General features: G+C 36.3%; 1 long non-coding RNA gene across 1 annotated transcript; it reads left to right on the top strand.

Moving 5' to 3' along the window:
• The first annotated feature begins 8,998 nt into the window (after positions 1-8,998).
• LOC131404075 (uncharacterized) lies at positions 8,999-12,585 on the top strand. The gene is made up of 3 exons (XR_009219721.1): positions 8,999-9,098; positions 9,939-10,223; positions 12,286-12,585. It is a non-coding gene; the product is annotated as an uncharacterized LOC131404075 (long non-coding RNA).
• The last annotated feature ends 1,859 nt before the right edge of the window (positions 12,586-14,444 follow it).

Here is a 14,444-nt window from a genome sequence, read left to right as displayed (position 1 = left end):
AGAGGACTCAAATAAATAAAAATTATAGCTAGGATGAAACATTACAACTTTTACCACGGAAATACATAGCATCATAAGAGACTACTACAAACAATTATATGCCAACAATTTGGACACCCTAGAAGACTTGGATAAATTCCTAGAAATGTACAGCTTACCAAGACTGAATCAAGAAAAAATAGAAAATCTGAACAGAGCAATTACTAGTAAGGAGATTGAATCAGCAATCAAAAACCTCCCAAAAGAGAAAATTCCAGGACCAGATGGATTCACTGGTGAATTCTACCAAGCATTTAAAGGAGAATTAATACCAATCCTTCTCAAACTCTCTCAAAAAATCAGAGAAGAGGGAAGAGCATTCCAAGATCATTTTACAAAGCCAGCATTACCCTGTTGCCAAAACCAGGCAAGGATACTACAAGAAGAAAAAATTACAGGCCAATATTCTTGGTGAAAATAGATGCAAAAATCCTTAACAAAATATTAACAAACTGAATTCAAAAGTACATTAAAAGGCTCATACACCACAATCAAGTGGGATTTATCCCTAGGACTCAAGGATGGTTCAACATCTGCAAATCAATCAATGTGATACACCACATTAGCAAAATGAAGGCTAAAAATTGTATGTTTATTTCAATAGATGCATAAAAAGCATTTGAATAAATTCAACATTGTTTCATGGTAAAGGCTCTCAACAAAGCAGATATAGAAGAAATGTACCTCAACATCATAAACACCATTTATGACAAGCCCACAGCTACCATACTCAACAGTGAAACACGGACTACTTTTCCTCTGAGATCAGGAACAAGACAATGATGCCCACTCTTGACAGTTTTATTCAGCATAGTACTGGAAGTCCTAGCTGGAGCAGTTAGGCAAGAAAAAGAAATAGAACGTATCCAAATCAGAAAAGAAGTAAAACTGTCTTTATTTGTAGATGACTTGATACTATATATAGAAAACCCTAAAGACTCCACCAGAAAACTTAGAACTAGTAAATGAATTCAGTAAAGTTGGGGGATATAAAATCAATGTACAAAAATCAGTTGTGTTTTTATACAGTAACAACAATGTATCAGAAAGAGAAACTAAGAAAACAATTCCATTTACAATAACATCAAAAAGAATAAAATACTTCAGAATAAATTTAACCAAGGAGGTGAAATACCTGTACAGTGAAAAGTATTAGACACTGATGAAAGACATTGAAGAAGACATAACTAAACGGAAAGATATTGTATGCTCATCGATTGGAAAATTCATATCATTAAAATGTCCATACAACACCAAGTAATCTAGAGATCCAATGCAATCCCTATTAAAATTCCAAAGACATTTTTCACAGAAATAGAACAAACAATCCTAAAATTTGTATGGAACCAGAAAAGATCCAAAATAGCCAAAGCAATCTTGAGAAAGAACAACAAAACTGGAAGCATCACACTTCCTGATTTCAAGTTTATTACAAAGCTATGATAATCAAAACAGTATGGCATCAGCATAAAAACATTGATCAATGGAACAGAATAGAGAGCCCAGAAATAAACCCACATATATACGGTCAATTAATTTACAACAAAGGAGCCTAGAATATACAATGAGGAAAGGATATTCTCTTCAATAAATGGTGCTGGGAAAACTGGATAGCTGAAAAAGAATAATACTGGACCCCCATCTTACGCCATATAAAAATCAACTCAAAATGGATTAAAGACTTGAACATGAGACCTGAAACCGTAAAACTCCTAGAAGAAAATGTAGGCGCTAAGTGCTTTGACATCGGTTTTGGCAATGATTTTGTGGATTTGACATGAAAAGCAAAGGCAACAAAGGCAAAAATAAACAAGTGAGACTACATCAAACTAAAAAGCTTCTCATAGCAAAGGACACCATACACAAGACAAAAAGGCAACCTATGGAGTGGGAGAAAATATTTATCTAATAAGAGGTTAATGTCCAAAATATATATGGAACTCGTACAACTCAATAGAAGAAAAGCAAACAATCCTGTTTAAAAATGAGCAGAGGAACTGAGTAGACATTTTTAAAGAAGACATACAATGGTCAACAGATACTTGAAAAGGAGCTCAACATCGCTAATCATCAAGGAAATGCAAATCAAAACCACAATGAGATGTCACCTCACACCTGTTAGAATGGCTGTCATCAAAAAGACAAGAGATAACAAGTATTGGTGAGGATGCGGAGAAAAGGGAACCCTTGTTAGTACTGGTGGGATTGTAAATTGGTGCAGCCTCTAAGCAATACAGTGTGGAGGTTCCTCAACAAATTAAAAATAGAACTACTACATACTCTAGCAATCCCACTCTGATAGATATCAGAGTCATTATACCTTTTAATATAAAAATTTCTTTAATCATAACTATTAGCATCTAATATGATGAAATAAGATTATAAAGATGATGTCATAGTCTTTAGGATTCCTTTCATTTTTTATCATATTTACCTCATAGGGATGTTGTGAGGATTGAGTTAATAGAATAATTGCTATATGTGTTATCTATTATTATATAATTATAATAAATTTTATAAGAAGGAAGATCAAGAGTGTATACAATAATTTGGCAAAACTATATCAGCTACTTAGGCTGAATAATTATAAGTTAATCACTGTAGTACTAGCAGAAGAGAAATTCCCTATGCCTTGAATAAAAGTGCTAAGCATTATTCTAATGTCTTTTTGGGAAAAACTAATTCAAGTGGATCTCCTGGCTAGTCCGTTTAAAGGCAGGCCTATGTGCATTGTCATTTTTTTTTTTTTGTGAGGAAGATCAGCCCTGAGCTAACATCCACGCCAATCCTCCTCTTTTTGCTGAGGAAGACTGGCCCTGAGCTAACATCTATCGCCAATCCTCCTCCTTTTTTTCCCCAAAGCTCCAGTAGGTAGTTGTATGTCATAATTGCACATCCTTCTAGTTGCCATATGTGGGACGCCACCTCAGCATGGCCAGACATGCGGTGCGTCTGTGCGCGTCCGGGATCTGAACCTGGGCCGCCAGTAGCGGAGCGTGAGCACTTAACCACTAAGCCACGGGGCCGGCCCCCATTATGTTTTAATTCTTATAAATTTCCCCAAATTATTTTTTTGATCAGTCTCATCCACTCCTTCAGTTTTAGCCCGTATTGATAAATCTTATAAACATAATGCTCTTCTGAGCTCTGGACTTGTACTTCAAATACCTGCCTAGATATACCATAAGCACCTCAATCTCAACGCCTCTAAGTGTAAGGCACTTTCTCCCCTACGCATGTTTTTCTTTCTATAGTCCTGCTGATTAATTGTACCATTATCTAGGAAGCCACCCAAGCCTAGAAACCTGGTGCTCCTCATTGATCTGCACCTCTCCCTTACAGCCGCACCTAAGCAGTCATTAGTTAACTGCCAGTTTTGCTCTCTCGCGACTTTCTTCTCCATCCCTATTTCCTCTGTGTTAGTTTAGGTCTATAACTTATCTTGCCTGGTATAGCACAATAACCACAAAATTAGTGTTTCTTCCACCAGTGTATTCCTCACATTGTTTCTGATTTACCTTTCTCAAATATAGGTCTAGAAACTGCTTCTTTGCTGATACCTTCCAAGTTTCCTAATCACTTGCAAAATAAAGTGTAAATACCTTCTTGTGCCCTAAATTCCCTTTATGTTTTTATCTCAAAGCAATTTTTCCTTATCTCTATTAGCACTTACTATGTGCTTTTTATCATCATTGATTGTTTACATATCGGTTTTCCATCTAGATATTCATTTCCTTGAAAGCAAGGACTTTGATTTATTTAATTTTATGTTGCCAGGGCCTAACAGAGTACCTGGCATTCATAGTTGAAGCTCAGTAGCTTTATGAATAATAACTCTAATAAATATTCATTTATTATCTACCAGACACCATTCAGAATTTCTTTTACATGTAAATAAGGTTTTCTTCTCAACAATCCTGCAAAGTAAGTGCTCTTATTATTCCTATTTTACAGGTAAAGAAACTGAGAATCAGAGCAATTACATAATATGTGCATAGTCACACAGTAAGTGGCAGTACTGAGTTTCAGGTCCAGACAGTCTGACTCCAGAGTCATTTTTCAAAAATCACTATATGTGTCAAGTGAATCAATCAATGAATAAAAGAAAATCAAGAGAAATGTTTTCCATATATAATCCTAATCCACCTGCTCACATTTTTCCCAGCTTTGAAACATCAAATGATGCTGTGAACTGGAAAATACTCTAAGATGAACACACTAAATTTTTGTCTGGAGAGACAAATAAAAATATAGCTAATAGACATAGTGCTTATTCTATGCCAAGCACTACTCTAAGATCCTGTTCATTTGCCTTACACTTTCTTAATATAAATCTTTTTCCTAATTTTTTAAATCAGTCCTTTATTGTCTTTATGACCTATTTCAATTTCTGATTTGTAATAGATAGCTATAGGAGCAGGCTTGTATATATTTTTAACTTGACAGGAGAAAAAAGTGATCAAGACTCATCTATAAGAGACAATCACCGATCTAAGAAAATGGAAAGGCAATTAAGAGGATAAAAAGCCAGACTGATGTGTCTTCATCTTATTTTATTCCTCAGTAGCAGTCAACACTGTTGACCAGTTCTTCTTTTTAAATTGGTCTTTCCATTGACTTTCACATTATTATATGAAAGAAAGAAACAAAGAAAGTCTTTTCTTGTTCTCCATTTTCACTTACACTGATATTCTTAAGTTTCTTTTCTTGGTTTCTCTAACTTGTTGCCTTTTATTTATTTATTTATTTATTTATTTATTTATTTATTTATTTTTTTAATAATTTTATTTATTTATTTTTTCCCCCAAAGCCCCAGTAGATAGTTGTATGTCATAGCTGCACATCCTTCTAGTTGCTGTATGTGGGACGCGGCCTCAGCATGGCCAGAGAAGTGGTGCACCGGTGCGCGCCCGGGATCTGAACCCCGGGCCGCCAGCAGCGGAGCGCGTGCACTTAACCGCTAAGCCACAGGGCCGGCCCACTTGTTGCCTTTTAAATATTGATGTAACATAATGCACAAATCTTAGAGTGGTCTCTCTAGAAATGGGAAATCTGCAGACTTTATTGAGTAGTGTGCTTGGGAGATACACTTCTAAGGAAGTAAGGAAGAGAGTGTTGGGCAGAAGAAGCTGACTCTCAATGTGGTTGGAACTGAGACCTCAGCTAATTCTACAGAAAGCTCTGGAGCTGGGATGGCTCTTCAGAGTTGTCCCAAATCAAGGCAAGGGAGTTGAGTCTATATCCCTGCCTCAGCTAGTCATTGGCTAGAGATCAAACTAGTGGGTGAGAAGTTTCCTGCAACCAAGGCAATTTCAAAAGAAGGGCATAGCTGAGACCGATCAGGAGCTAATATCCCCAACAGTGAGGGTATGAATGCATGGGCCTTGAGGAGGGCATCTGGGCAAAGCTCTACAGTATTAACTACATATCCTAAGCCTTTTCCTCTTATATACCTCCTTATTTATCTTTCTAAAATAAGAATCTGATCGTATCTCTAATTTTAACACCTATCTTGGCTTGTTATCATTTTTAAGATAAAGTTAAAACCTCATTGCATAATAGAAAAGAACCTACCCTTGGTAACCCTATGTGATTTCTCCACCTCGTTTCTCTTTTATGCCATGCTCTTTTACACCACCATTTCTCTTCATAAACTCCCTCTGCACATAATACTCTGCCTCTTAGATCTCCATCTGATTATTACTCGTCCTATGAGAGGCAGCTCAAATGTCACCTTTCGTGAAATTCCCAAAGTTTCTTGTCAAATGAAGTACTTTTTCCTGTGTGCTTTTTGTACAAACCTCTTTTATAATATAATCTTAATAAAAGGCCAGGGCCCTACTTGGTCCAATCTCTACACAGAGTTACATATTAGGAAGCATATTATAACAATAAAATTATTACATAGGAGGAATTGTAATCTCTTACTTATATCTCTCCAAGAAAACTATAGATTAAATTTACAATCCATGGCTATCATCTGTTAAATCCCTTTGTCTTTTTCTATTGATTGATTATCTTCCATTCTGAAACTGCATTCAAGTCTCTCTCTATCCCTCTCTTTGTTCTTCATTCCTTATTGAGAGGAAAACCCACAAGTGCAGGTCTTGCTTTTTTCATTTTCTTGTCTTTCCTCTCCTCTTCTCTACACTACCTTCCTCTCTTCCAACCTCCTTTTTCCCCTCTTCTTCTCTTTTTTTTCTCTATGGTTTCATTGAAATATAGTTCACATACCCTAAAATTCACATTTTTAAAATGCACAATGTAATGGTTTTTAGTATTCACAGAATTGTGCAACCATCACAACTATCTAATGTTATAGCATTTCATCATCCCCAAGAAACTCCATACCCATTAGCACTCACTCTACAATCTCACCTCCTCCCAGGCCCTGGCAACCCTTAATCTACTTTCTGTTTCTACAAATTTGCCTAATCTGGACATTTCATATAAATGCAATAATAAAATGTGGTCTTTTATGGCTGGCTTCTTTTCCTTAGCATCATGTTTTCAAGGTTTATCTATGTTGTTGCATGTATCAGGACTTCATTCACTTTTTATGGCTGAATAATATTCCAGTATATGGATATGCCACATTTTATTTATGCATCCATCAGTTGATGGACATTTGGGTTGTTTCCACTCTTTGGCTATTAGGAATAATGCTGCTATGAACATTTATGTACATGTGTTTATGTGGATGTACGGGTTCGTTTCTCTTGGATATATACCTAGGAGTGGAATTGCTGGGTCATATGGTAACTATGTTTAACATCTGAGGAGCTGTCAACTGTTTTCCAAAGAAGCTGCAACATTTTACATTCCCACCAGCAATGTATGAAGGATTCAATTTCTCCACATCCTCCCCAACACTTATCAGCTGTCCTTTTGATTATTACCATTCTAGGGCATGTGAAATGGTATTTCATTGTGGTTTTGATTTGCATTTCCCTGGTGACTAAAGATGTCAAGCATCTTTTCATGTGCTTGTTGATCATCTGTATATCTTCTTTGGAGAAAAGGCCACTAAGGTCCTTTGCCCATTTAAAAATTTGGTTATTTGTCTTTTTATTATTGAGTTGTAAGTGTTCTTTATATATTATAGATACAAGTCCCTCATTAGATATATTATCTGCAAATATTTTCTCCCATTCTGTGGGTTACTTTTTCTCTTTTTTGATGGTGACTTTTGAAGCAAAAAAATTTTTAATTTTGGTGAAGTCCAATTTATCTATTTTTCTTTTGTTGCTTGTGCTTTTACTATCATATCTAAGAAGGCTTTGCCTAACTCAAGATCATAAAAATTTACTCCTATGTTTTCTTCTAAGAGTTTATGATCCATTTTGAGTTAATTTTTGTGCGCAATGTGAGATAGGGGTCCAACTTTGTTCTTTTGCATGTGGATATTAAGTTGTGACAGTGTTTCATATTGCATGACTAATCTAAAGCCAAAAAAAGTGTTTGCAATTTTTCAAAATTTAAATCTACTGGCCTTTGATATTGCTTGAAAGATCTTGTATTCTAGAGCCAATTATTTGGTGGCTTAATTGAAGATATTTAACTTTTGTAAAATACCATTTTCATTTTTAGTCTTTTCTGTGACTGAAATAATTGCTCTTTTACCACCTCTCTATATAAATTTAATTTACATGAGTGTGCAAAAATTCAAGCCAATTTATGACTGACCAAAGTTACAAGCTCAGATCCTGTTATAAATCATTAAAGCAATACCATTGGACATTTGATCCTGATTCTAGGTGGTTGATTTCATTGATTTTTTTTTCACAGTTGAGAGGAGACTGCTTTTTTCAAATTCTTTATGTAATTGCCGAAAATGTACCCTAAAATTATGAACTTTATTATCTTTAATTTTTCTTATACAAAGAAGAGCTTTTTTTTAAAGGTGTTGATGATGTTTTGTTTTGTTTTTCTTTAAAAAAATTTTTTTTGTGGTAACATTGGTTTATAACATTATATAAATTTTGAGTGTGCATCATTATATTTCAATTTCTGTGTAGATTACATCATGTTCACCACCCAAAGACTAATTACAATCCATCACCATACACATGTGTCTAATCACCCCTTTTGCCATCCTTCCTCTCCCCTTCCCCTCTGGTAACCACCAATCCAATCTCTGTCTCTCTGTCTTTGTTTGTTGTTGTTTTTATCTTCTATTTATGTATGATCATACATTATTTGACTTTCTCCCTCTGACTTATTTTGCTTAGCATAATACCCTCAAGGTCCATCCATGTTGTCACAAATGGCAAGATTTCATCCTTTTTTATGGCTGAGTAGTATTCCGTTGTGTATATATAGCACATCTTCTTTATCCATTCGTCCCTTGTGGGGCACTTAGGTTGCTTCTAAGTCTTGGCTATTGTGAATAATGCTGCAGTGAACATAGGGGTGCATACATCTTTATTCCTTCATGTTTTCATGCAAAGAACAGCTTTTAAATTTTACTCTGCTCAGCAAATTTCAATTGCCATTAATTGTGAAATTTGCAACATATCTTCTTCCAGTCTCTTTTTTCTTTACCATTCCAGTCATATTACTAGCTTCTTTGTCTCTCTTTGATTCTACATTATGTTATGTCTTTATACAAAATTTAAAATCTGTCCATACTTTTGTTTTTAAACTAGAAAATCATTTAATTACAATATAATTTTAAAATTATGAGTATTTCAATTTACTTACCAATTATAATTTACATAGGTTTTACTATAACTTGTGCTGGCTGCATAAAATATTCAAACAAACACATTACAATTGTTACATTGATACCTAGAAAAAATTATTTGGAACCAAATCAATCCATTGATACTGACTAGATTGGTGTTGGTCAAAGTTCTTCAGAGAAACAGAACCAAATATATATATATATATATATATATATATATATATATATATTTTTTATTATAAGGAATTGGCTCATGTAATTATGGAGGCTGAGAGGTCCCAAGATCTACAGCTGGCAAGCTGGAGACCCAGGAGAACTGGTGGTATGGTTCCAGTCCAAGTCTAAAGGCCTGGGAACGAGGAGAGCCAATGGTGTAAGTTCCAGTTCAAGCCTGAAGGCCGATGTCCCAGCTTAATAGTCAGGCAGAATCAATTCCCTCTTACTCACCCTTCTTGTTCTAGTCAGATCTTCAATGGGTTGGATGAGGCCCACCTACATTGGGGGGTCAATCTACTTTACTCAGTTTACCAATTCAAATGTTAAGCTCATCCAGAGGCACCCTCACAGACACACCCAGAATAATGTTTGACCAAATGTCTGGGCACCCTATGGCCCAGTCAAGTTGACACATAAAATTAACCATCACAATTGGTGATGTGTTTATGTGAAATACTGGAAATTATACATGAGCTTGATGATACACACACTATTATACAACATCTTACACAATGTAACAGTTAAAGTGAAATGTAGAGCTACTGAAACAATAAAGACAGGCTTAACAGAAAAATATTTTGTACTGCATAGTTTTTTAATGTAATAAAACATATATAACATAAAATTTGCTATTTTAACCATTTTAAGTGTACAATTCAGTGGCATTAATTACATTTACAATGTTGTACAACCAACCTATTTCCAAAGCATTTCCAAAGCATTTCATCACCCAAACAGAAACTCTGTACCTATTAAGCAATAACCCTTCATCCTGATATTGGCCTAAGGCAAGTTTGACTTGAGGGAAGCCGTGTTGTAACTTAAAATACCCTCTGACTAACCCACACAGCTATATACGTTCTAACTTGCATATAGCCTAGGCGATTAACAGCTACTCTCCGGGAAATATGCATGCTCTGTAGATTTTATGACCCTGGCTGACACATGTACCTCCCTCTAGCGATAGATGATAACTTTGTTCTTTTGAATTTCTTAGGTATATGATGACCTCCTCGTAAAAGAACATCTATGCTGGCATCCATCATCGATGACAGCCGAAAGACCTACAGTGGCACCTCCAGCTGCGTATGCCAGATGGTCAACCTTCCTGAGCCCCTCCTCCATAGCCCACTAGTCCCTGTATATCTGCCTCAAGATTATGTGGTTGTTTAAGATTGTCTTTGGGACATGAGTCCACCATCTTCCAATTTTCCTGGCTAATTGAATAAATCCCTTTCTCAACCACCGACTCGTCTTGCAATTGATTGGCTTCAAGGTTGTGGTGAGCAGAATGAGCCGTTGCTGAGTTACAATTTCCCTTTCCCTCTAGCCCCTGGCAACCTTTAATCTACTTTCCATCTCTATGAATTTGCCTATTTTTGATATTTCATATAAGAGGAATCCCAAAATATTTGTGCTTTTGTGTCTGGTTTATTTCACTTAATATAATGTTTTCAAGGTTCATTCATGTTGTATCAGAACCATTTCTTTTTATAGCTGAATTATAAATTCCATTGTATGTATATCCACATTTTGTTTATCTATTCATTTGTTGACGGACACCTGGGTTGCTTTCACCTTTTTGCTATAGAGAATAATGCTGTAATGAACATTTGCATGCAAGGATCTGTGTGAGTCCTTGTTTTTAATCCTTTTGGGTATATACTTGGGACTGGAATTGCTGGCTCATATGGAATGCTTCAGTTTTTAAATATAAATTAATTAAAATGAAAATAAATTAAAAATTGTGTTCCTTAGTTGTACTAACCGTATTTCAAGAACTCAGTAGCCACATACAGCTAGTGACTACACTATTGGACTGTGCAGGTCTAGAGTACAACATTACAAACACTCAATAATTTGTTGAGTGACTTCATAATAAATCTACCAGTTGTGCCTCTCTTTCTCTACTACTCAGATAAGCTTTGTGCTTCCTGCTTTTGTTCACCTTTCCTCATGTCATAATTATTTTTGCCCAAAATATCTATGGTTATTTCCTATTTTCCCTTATGGAAATTTTATTTCTTTTAGGAAATATTATCATTGGAGCCCACATTGATCTCTTCTACTCATAAATCATCAGAGCATTTTTTAATTTTTAATTTCTATGACATTTACTTTGCATTATAGTTATTTATATATATTTCTTAGTTTCTTATCTAGATTTTAAATTTCTTAGTGGCAAAGATATTAATAATAAAAACAAGAACTACATCACTATTTGTTAAATGATTATAATACATCAGGCACAGTGTTAATCATTTTATACACTCCATTTCATTTAATCCTTACAAAAGACCTAGGAGAGGAGGTAGTATTATCTGAATTCTACATCAGAACTTAAGGCTTAGAGGCTAAGTAACATGTTGAAGACCATATTTCTAATGAGTGGTAGTGTCAATATTCACGCTCAGATCTGTCAGATGCTCTTACATGTGTAGTTATATTACTTTTTTTTTTTTAAACAGAAGTCATCTCTTCATGTACCAATTTCTTTTTTTCTTTCTTTTTTTTTCAAGGAAGATTGGCCCTGAACTAACATCTGTTGCCAATCTTCCTCTTTTTCTTTTTTCTCTCCCCAAAGCCCCAGTACATAGTTGTATATCCTTGTTGTAGGTTCTTCTAGTTCTTCTACATGGGATGCTGCCTCATCATGGCTTGATGAGCAGTGTGTAGGTCCGTGCCCAGAATCCGAACCAGCAAACCCCAGGCCGCCAAAGCAGAATATGCGAACTTAATGTCTACGCCACCGAGCAGGCCCCATATTACTTTATAAACATTACTTCAGGAAATCTTTATGAATAATATAATCTAACATTTATTGATTGCTTACTATGTGCCAGATCTAATTGTCTTTTTCATGCATACCATAATTTAATTCTTACAACAATCTTATGAAGTAGGAGCTGTAATCACCACCATGTTATGTATGTGATAGTAGTGCAGAAAATTAAGTCTTATAGCTAGTATGGCAGAGCCAGAATTGGAAGTCAAGTAGTGTGAGTCCAGAGCCTGGACTATTCTTAATAATCATATTATTTGTAAATTGCATTTGCTGAGTGATTATTATGTGCCAGGCATGGTGCACAGTGCTAGGGATCTAAAGATAAATAGAGCAGAGTGTGTGTGTCTTTTTTAGGAGCTTAGTCTACTAGAAAGAACAAATAAGAAACTTTTGTCATTGGTAGGAAAGTTATTAAACACAGCTATCACCACCACCAAACAACAAGAATAATGAGGACTTGCTGTTTCCCAGGTACTGTTCTATGTGTTTTGCAGGCATTAATTCATGTAGCCTCACCAACACCTTGTAAGATCATTACTCTTATTATTCTCATTTTCAGATCACAAAACTGGGTGGCAGAGATGTTGTCCAAGCTATGAAGTGGAAGCACTGGTTTGTGAACACAGGCAATCTGGCTCCAGAACCCAAGTGCCTAAAGGAATATTACCTATGGGTAATAGAATTTCAATTTTTCTGGAGTGTGAACGTGTAGTAATATATATAGCACATTACAAAACTGGCTTTAGCCAGTTTCAGGAACTTGGAGAAATGTTTAGTCATTCCAAAATGAGATTCAAGAAGGTGCAGTTACTAGAATGATCAGCAGAGGGAGAACGGAGGCAGCGTTTGTAACGCACTGCTACATTAAAATGAGATAAACTATGGGAATTACAATCTCTGAAGTCCCTTCTTGCTCTAACGTTTTATGATTATCCTTGTCTGGATTTCACAAAGGAGTGGTCCCTTCCAAAATATATATAGATAAGATGATTTTTATCTGATTTAACATGGTATTTATTTCAATATTTATTGAATGTTTGTTAAGAACTTCTCTAAAGAAATAAGTATAGGATGATCCATATCCTTAAAGAGCTCAGGGTCTCACTGAAGAGGCAAGATAAATAAAAATTTAAATGGTGATATAAAACATCATATTAGCAAAGTTTTGGAGGAGATCAGAAACAAGGAGAAATCAATGAGGCTGAAATGGAATGGGACTGCTTCATGGAAAAGTACTGAAGGGTGGGTAGTATGTGCATACGTAGAAATGAAGGGGAAAGTTGATCTTTCTTTAAAATTAAATTCAATTTCCCAAGCATTTATGAGCTGCCTTCAGTGAGCAAGGCACCATCCCAGGCACTGCAGAGAAAATAAGAATGAGTGATACAGTCTCTGCTTGAAGGAAGTCACAAATCCCTCAGCAGTAATAATATGTCAGGATATGGTAGACGAATAACAGAATGCTCTATTAGAAGCCTCAAAAGCTGACAACAAAATGATGTGTGCCTCTCATTCTCAAGAGAGGTACCAGACCATTCATGTAGAATGTTCTAAGTTGATGGTCCTAAACTAGCTCTGCCAGCTTTAGCTGTCCACACTTCTCCTGCCTATATACAAAGCTGAGGCTGAAGAGAGAGAGGTTTCTTTGAAGGGGAGGTGACAGAATACTTTGCGTTTCACCTGCCTTACTAACCTTCTCCAATGGAGAAGAAGAAAGATGAGTTCCTCTGTGGTAGAAATCCCCTAAATAGATACAGATGGAAACTCCTAGGCCTGCAGAGCTTGCTCAGAGAGGAGGAGATTGCCCCAGTGCAGGCACAACAAGAATTTCAGAGCCTAGAGAATATGGCTTCCTTATAGCAGAATTATTGCCTAATGTTGGTGTTCTAAGTTGTTTCTGGGTATTGCTATAGGTAGGGACATGGAAGACACTAAATTGACATCTTTCTCTGACCTGCAAAGTTGGCAGGTTGCCAATGCCACTGAACTTCAGGGGTTTCTGTGGAATGTATGTAAAGCATGGGGAGCTGTATCCACTGACCTCTTCCTATTTTATTTGTATCAACAGCAGCTTATTCACTGCTTTGGGAGTAAATAGAAGTAAAAGCAACCTTATATAGAGGCCAAGCTATGTTTTCACCTGTTCTTGAACTTGGACCAGAAAAATAGCCCAGTAATAATAATAATAATGATAATAATAATAATGATAATGATAAAAGGCAGAATATGGTAGATGTCCCCTCTTCTCAAGTAAAGGAGAGACCTTTCTAGGGGGCACTTGGAGAGATTTATGCATGTCTCTAGGAACTCGAGGGTCTTACCAGTGAATACTATAAAGGCGGGATGCTGTGGCTGGAACTGCCCTGTCTGCTGGCAGAACACACAGGTGGCTGCTTTAGGTCTGGGTATGTTTCTTCCCATGGCAGGGTAAAGGAGCATGTTTTTGAGCCTTGATAAGGACCCGGTGAAAATGATCCTAACCAGGTGTGCTACCTGAGGGACTTGAACAGAGGGTGACTCCAGAAATCCAGTAGCCAGACAGAAAAGAGGCAAGCCCAGGCAAGCCCAGGGATTCATGAGGAACCCACAAGGTTACCCCAAAGTCAGCAGTTGTACATTGTACCTAGAGGGCGCTGCAGGTGGATCACAACAGTACCTGCCACAAAAGTGTGCCCCGTTTCCCCAGCACCTCCTCTCCCACCCTCCAGACATCAGAAA

This window comes from Diceros bicornis, chromosome 4 (genome assembly GCF_020826845.1).
Source record: "Diceros bicornis minor isolate mBicDic1 chromosome 4, mDicBic1.mat.cur, whole genome shotgun sequence".
In the NCBI taxonomy this organism is placed as follows: Eukaryota; Metazoa; Chordata; class Mammalia; order Perissodactyla; family Rhinocerotidae; genus Diceros; species Diceros bicornis.
This window is presented reverse-complemented; position numbering and strand designations above follow the sequence as displayed.